The 6,417-nt window shown below is 47.1% G+C and overlaps 1 protein-coding gene across 13 annotated transcripts in view; it reads left to right on the top strand.

Annotated features, from left to right (window-relative positions):
* Positions 1-6,417, top strand: part of PCDH15 (protocadherin related 15) — a 572,690-nt gene that overhangs the window by 152,529 nt on the left and 413,744 nt on the right. The gene's annotated exons all lie outside the window — the stretch shown is intronic.

Here is a 6,417-nt window from a genome sequence, read left to right on the forward strand (position 1 = left end):
AGATTTTCTCTTGCCTTTCAGTTGTGAGGGCTCCTCCTGACAGCCAGGAGCTCTTCCAGACATTACCCTGTTATCTTCCTTGAGCTGTGACTTTTATTTTTCCAGTGATATGCAGCCATGACGTGATGAAATGCAGAACCATCATCGGGCTTTTACAGAGACAGATTTTTGAAGCTCAGAACACTTGCAAGCTCATTTTTAAGATTTGCCTTCACCAGTGAATTGTCACGGAAAAACTGACAGCCAGGAGCTCTTCCAGACATTACCCTGTTATCTTCCTTGAGCTGTGACTTTTATTTTTCCAGTGATATGCAGCCATGACGTGATGAAATGCAGAACCATCATCGGGCTTTTACAGAGACAGATTTTTGAAGCTCAGAACACTTGCAAGCTCATTTTTAAGATTTGCCTTCACCAGTGAATTGTCACGGAAAAAAAATGACTAATTTTATACTAAATAAGGGACAGGAGAGGTACAATTCTATGGGAGTGCTGCTGTACATCCCAAATTTAAATAGCTGTTGGTGATGATGGCAAGCCCTAAAATGTTCCTAAATGATTGCCACTCATCTCATCATGATGGAGATGAGTGATCCAGCACTGGGTGGCCACATGTGAGGGTAGTGTCAGGTTGTTCTTTGGAAACCACCTACTGTGTGGTGCCTTCCTCCCCAGCCTCTGCTGTGCTCTTCATATGTCATGTAATTCTCCTCTCTCCCTTCTTGGATTTCCTCGCTTCTCTTTTCCTTTCTCAGCCTTTAAAGCCCTGCTGCCTCCCTGGAGTCTTTGTTCGGGACTTTTGAGACCGTGCTGAGAAAGGTGTGGGGTATTATTGCACCCAGTTCACTGAGCTGTGTGATCTGGGCATGGCACGGGATGGAGAGTCCTGGGGGGCTCATCAAATCAAACCTTTACAACTGCTGAATATAAGGGGAGTGTTAGAAGAGTAACAAAACCTCTTAATGCACAGATTATTCTCTTTTTAATCTTTAAATGCTACATAAGCACCAGGAGAGCACTGAAACATTTTGTAACTACCAAGTGAGGATGACGATGCAAACAGAATCATAGGATCCCAGACTGGTTTGGGTTGGGAGGGACCTTAAACTTCATCCCATTCCATGAGCAGGGACACCTTCCACTATCCCAGGTTGCTCCAAGCCCCATCCAGCCTGGCCTTGGACACTTCCAGGGATGTGGAGGTGTTCTAACATGGTTCTGTATGATGGACATGGATGAGAGGACAGCAGTGCTGAGCCTTGGCTGAGCATTACCTGCTGTGGTTCCCTGGGAGAGGAAAGATGTGCTTGTACCAGCCTCACTATTTAATCATTAGTTAAAAGAGCACACCAGTTTGTGGGCAGTGAACGTTGGGAATGAGCAATTAAAGGGTTTGCTTTGATGCTGAGGGTTTGTCATGGTGGGTCTGTGCTTGAACCCCCTGAAGGTGTCTGTGAGGTCACAGCTGAGCTCCCAAGTCCATGTGCGTGCATCCCCCGAGCACATGCAGCTGCTTGGTGGAGCTTTATTTGAAAAGCTTGTTTTTCTCTCTCAGTTGTGTTTGCCTGAGTCACGTGGGGAGCTTTTTTCCACGCCACTGAGTGTCACCAGGGAGGTCTCCCCTCAGATTCCAGTCTGCTGCCTTTGCTGTTCTGCAGCATTAGGCATTCCCCCTCTTCCTCCTGTGCTTCAAAGGCTGTGGAAGCCAGCCCAGAGCCCAGCTGTGTTCCTTCCTCTCAATCAGCAGCCACAAGGCACCCTTGGTGACACCTTGCTGTTCCCCAGGGGAGGCATTTTACCTCTGGCATGTGGGATATGCTTTCCATGGCAAATCACCAGCTGGGACATTAAAGGTTGTTTCTAAGGCCATGGATGGAAATTTGCCCAAAAAAGGCACACATGAAGCTTAGACTTTCTTTCCTCCAGGAGAACACCAGTGCAACATGGTGCCAACTGGATATAATTACATGCCTTGGTGTCCTTTATGCCCTCTCACAGAATTATTTAGGCTGGAAAAGCCCTCCCAGCCCATGGAGTCCAAGCTGTGCCCGATGGCCACCTTGTCCCCAGCCCAGAGCACTGAGTGCCACCTCCAGCCCTTCCTTGGACACCTCCAGGCATGGGGACTCCAAAGCTCCCTGGGCAGCCCCTGCCAAGGCCTGAGCACCCTTTCCATGCAGAAATTCCTGCTGCTGTCCAAGCTGAGCCACAAGGTCCCCCCTGAGCCTCCTTTGCTCCAGGCTCAGCCCCTTTCCCAGCTCCCTCAGCCGCTCCTGGGGCTCCAGCCCCTTCCCAGCTCCGTTCCCTGCCCTGGACACGCTCCAGCCCCTCTGGGGCTCTCTGGCCGGGAGAGCCCAGAACTGGACACAGCCCTGAGGTCCCTCAGCAGGGCCAGCCCATTTTTGCTACAAGTCAGAACACTTATTGCTTTTGAAGCAAAACTTCATTAATTGCTCATTCTACAGAAGAGACAATAAACCCCAAAACCAGTGGGTTTAAGAGGAGGAAGAGTCCTGGGGATTAAAGTCAGCTCAGAAAAGCCTTAATTATAAAACTCGCTGTATTTGGAGATGTGAGGAGGTTGCAGTTTAGAGGCCTCCAGTTAACTCCAGTCTCGACCTTGGCTTTGGTGAATGATCATCAACAAAAAAAGACTCTGAAAAGGCTTTTGCTTCCAAGAATTTGTGTGTGGATTCTCTTAAGGCATCGCTGCAGTTAAGCCCTGGGAACTGCACAAGCACATAGTGAGTAAAGGGACAAATTGCACAGAGGTGTTTCTGTTCAGGCATAAAACTTTATCTCTGCAAACACCTGGCAGACAGGGAAAATCTGGAGTGAGGATCAGCACCAAGGTATCACTGTATCACCTCTTAAATATGGGAGATGCTGCTGAGAAGTCATATCAGCTCAGGCATCTCAAAATCCTTCTATGAACCTTTACAGCTCAACAGTTCCTCGTTCCTCCAAAAAACTGTGGCACTTTTGCACCATCTCTGCTAGTCTGTGGGAGCACATCCATTTATCATAAAACAATCAGTCAGATGAAGCAACCTTTGGGACTTTGGAGCGTGAATGTTTCCCCAGTCTGTTTGGTAAAATATTTATCTTAAGGCATTTTTGAAGTTAAGTTTTGCTCCCAGGTAAGTGTAAAATGCATGGCACTGCTTTTCCAAAGGATGAAGTATTGAATAGTATAGTTCATAAATATTTTATTAAATGCTTCCCCTCAGTGTGAGGAGCATTGGAAATACAACCAGAGTTTCTTCACTAATTTCAGGAGATAATGCAAAGGTCCAAGGAGGAAAAGATAAAGTTAGAAAAATAATTAGTAAGATGATTGTTATTCAAGTCACCAGACTAAGAAATTCACCCTGAAGCATCTGCAGAAGTGGCCAGAACAGTCTGAACTGCTACCTGTGACCTACCCAGGTGCAGGAGAGGTCCCAGAGGACTGACAAGGGAAATTCCATTGCATAAATAATTGGTTTAGTAGATTTGTAATTTGTTTCCAATTCAGTTGTTCTTTTAAAAATTCAGAATTGAATGTCAGAATTATAATGTGGATTAAGGCTCCAGAAACGTGGTCATGGCTGAGTGTGAGCCTGGTGTCTCCCATGCCTGCTGCCACACAGAGAGGTGTTTCCAAGCCTGTCCCGAGCTTGTGGCAAACATTAAACTATAATTGTTATGGTTAATTTTTATTTTTCTTTATTGAATTGTGAGGTATCATACAGTAGAACCAGAAAGTTGCAGACAGAATGGCTTCAGAAAGGTCTGGAGGCATTTCAACAGGGACAGAGTTACCATTTTAAATGACGTTGACACAGGAAGAAATGATCTGAAATAATTATTTTAGTCACCGTGAGTGCTTGGCAATGCCAAACAGAGAAGAAATGGCTGTGCATAACTAGCATGGCTGGGAAGAGCCTCGGGAGGGGTCACCGGGTGAGTGGCATCATGTGAGGAGTCATGGGGTGGATTTGGGGTGTTCAGCCTGAGAGGTGCAGCCGAGGCCTGGGACTTGTGGAGGGACAGAAGCTCCAAACGGGGGGAAAAGGAGTTGTGGGTAATCTGTGAATTCTTTCTCCTAACACAGGGAATGGGGTTGGCACATTTGCAGTGAAATTATCCAGGAGCAGATTTCAAGGGAGCCAATGGATGCTGTCCCGTGGTGTGGGCAGTGCTCAGGGCTCATTGCCTCGGAGTGTGGGGAGATGGGGAGAGCTCAGAGCCCCTTCCAGGGCCTAAAGGGGCTCCAGGAGAGCTGGAGAGGGACTCGGGACAAGGGACGGAGGGCCAGGACACAGGGAATGGCTTCCCAGTGCCAGAGGGCAGGGATGGATGGGATATTGGGAAGGAATTGTTTCCTGGGAGGGTGGGCAGGCCCTGGCACAGGGTGCCCAGAGCAGCTGGGGCTGCCCCTGGATCCCTGGCAGTGCCCAAGGCCCGGCTGGACGGGGCTTGTGTGTCCTGTGACAGTGTCCCGCCCCATGGCAGGGGTGGCACTGGATGCAATTTAGGATCCCTTCCAGCCCAAACCATCCTGGGATTCTGTGGCAAAAGCTTAGGTGGGGTCAAGGTGCAGTTTGGCAGCTCCATGCAGGAAAAGCTTTCCCGTGACCTCAGCAGGCCAAGGCAGGACCTCAGGCTCCGGCAGAGGGTTTTGGCTGCTCTCAGGAGCATCTCCTTGGCTGGGGAGCTTCCCCTGGAGCTGAGGGTGCTGATCCTCTGCTTCAGCATCGCTTCCCAAACCAGGCTGCTCCAGCACCAAATTTCTGTGACTGCAGTTTTTGAGACTGTTCTGAGCCTTGTGCTGATCTGTAGAAAACACTGAAATTAGGGACAGTTTTGCTCTGTAGCTAAGGTAAAAGAGAATGTATGTAAAATCATTTTTAGGCTACTTGCCATGAAAATAATTTCACAACTTGCTTTTATCGTGCAATAAATTACCCACAAAAGAGAATAACAGATTAATTTAACCAATTTAACTTAATCCCAAATAGTGTGTTGTTTTATTAAGCAATGCTGTGGTGTAATTAAGAGCTGTAACTGATTAAACACCTTGTAAAGACAGGGCTGTTAATTAATACTAAATTACAATAAAATTAACAAAGTAACATAAACAAGCCATGTAAATGTTTTTAACTGACAGGGATAATTCATCAGCTAAAAGCTGCTTATGTGAACCCTTTCCTAAAGAGTTTGCTCCAATTAATATGTATATAATAATTGCAAAAATGGAAATGGGGCAAGAAGAGCTTTCCTTAGGATTTTTCAATTCAAAAGACTCCTTTGATGAGAAACATGGGGGTTTGTTAAGCTGCATATTCTCTAATAATGTTGAAGCTAACACCTTGAACCCCTACTTCTGGTAAGCAGGGAAAAATCTAAAACTAAACCTCAACGACACCTTCAAGACCACGTCTGGATCTGACATTTGTTTGTCTCACTGGAATATGAATCTGAAAAACTCCTGCCTTGCTAAGCGTTAATGTGAATATTATGTATTAATGCTACAGCTCCAATTCAGATCTCATTCGCAGGAATGTCAGCAAATGGCTGAAACTTCTTTGCATACTTAAAAGGTTTGCTGGATTGGCTGGTTCACAAGCTCTGGCAATCCCATAGGTATTCCTTTGTCGTTGTGAATTAAGTAGAGAAACACAAAATGTAGGATCTCAAAGTGCAGGCCTACAGGGGCCTGTGGCTGCAGGAGATACAGAAATAGTCCTGAACTTTTCCAGACTCAGGATCAAATCTGATTAAGAGCAAATAAGTTGAAGCAGGTTTTAGCAGTGTCTGAGAACTTCCAGCAGCAAGATTGCCAAGGTGTAAAATACCAGTCAGGTTTTGGGATTTCGTTCTGTGTGAGGCAATGTACAAACTCCTCAAAATACCTCTCAGTTTTAATGGAATTTTGGAACTTAGTAAAAATTAAAATTGACTTTTTCTATTATCTCACAAACAGAGGCCCTAGAAATAGACTGTGGCTTTTCCTCAGGAAGTTATTCAAATTTAAAGGCTAACATTATTATGCTTGTACCATGGTCTTGAATAATGCTGCAAGGGCTGAAATTGTGGAAAATAGACCTGGTGTGAGTACGAATTGAAGCCCCAATGTCTAAACCAGCAGGCAGCTGACACAGCACTGTGTGCACACAGCTCTGGAACAGCCCCAGGGAGGAGAGCCCAGAGCCTCTGTGGCCAATGTGCTCAGGGCTGGGCACTGCCCAGGGCAGCAGTTCTGCCTCCTGGGCAGGGCAATTGCTGGGCTCAGGCCCTGCCCGGTGCTCTGGTGCCATTGCTGGGCCCCGGAGCAGAGCCCGGGCCCTGCTCGGAGCCCTCCCTGCAGCCAGGGACAGCCAGGCCTGAGGGCCCCTCTCAGCTGGGGCTCCTCTCGAGGCTGAGCAGCCCCGG

The sequence above is a fragment of the Corvus brachyrhynchos genome, unplaced genomic scaffold (genome assembly GCF_000691975.1).
Source record: "Corvus brachyrhynchos isolate BGI_N302 unplaced genomic scaffold, ASM69197v1 scaffold334, whole genome shotgun sequence".
Lineage (NCBI taxonomy): Eukaryota > Metazoa > Chordata > Aves > Passeriformes > Corvidae > Corvus > Corvus brachyrhynchos.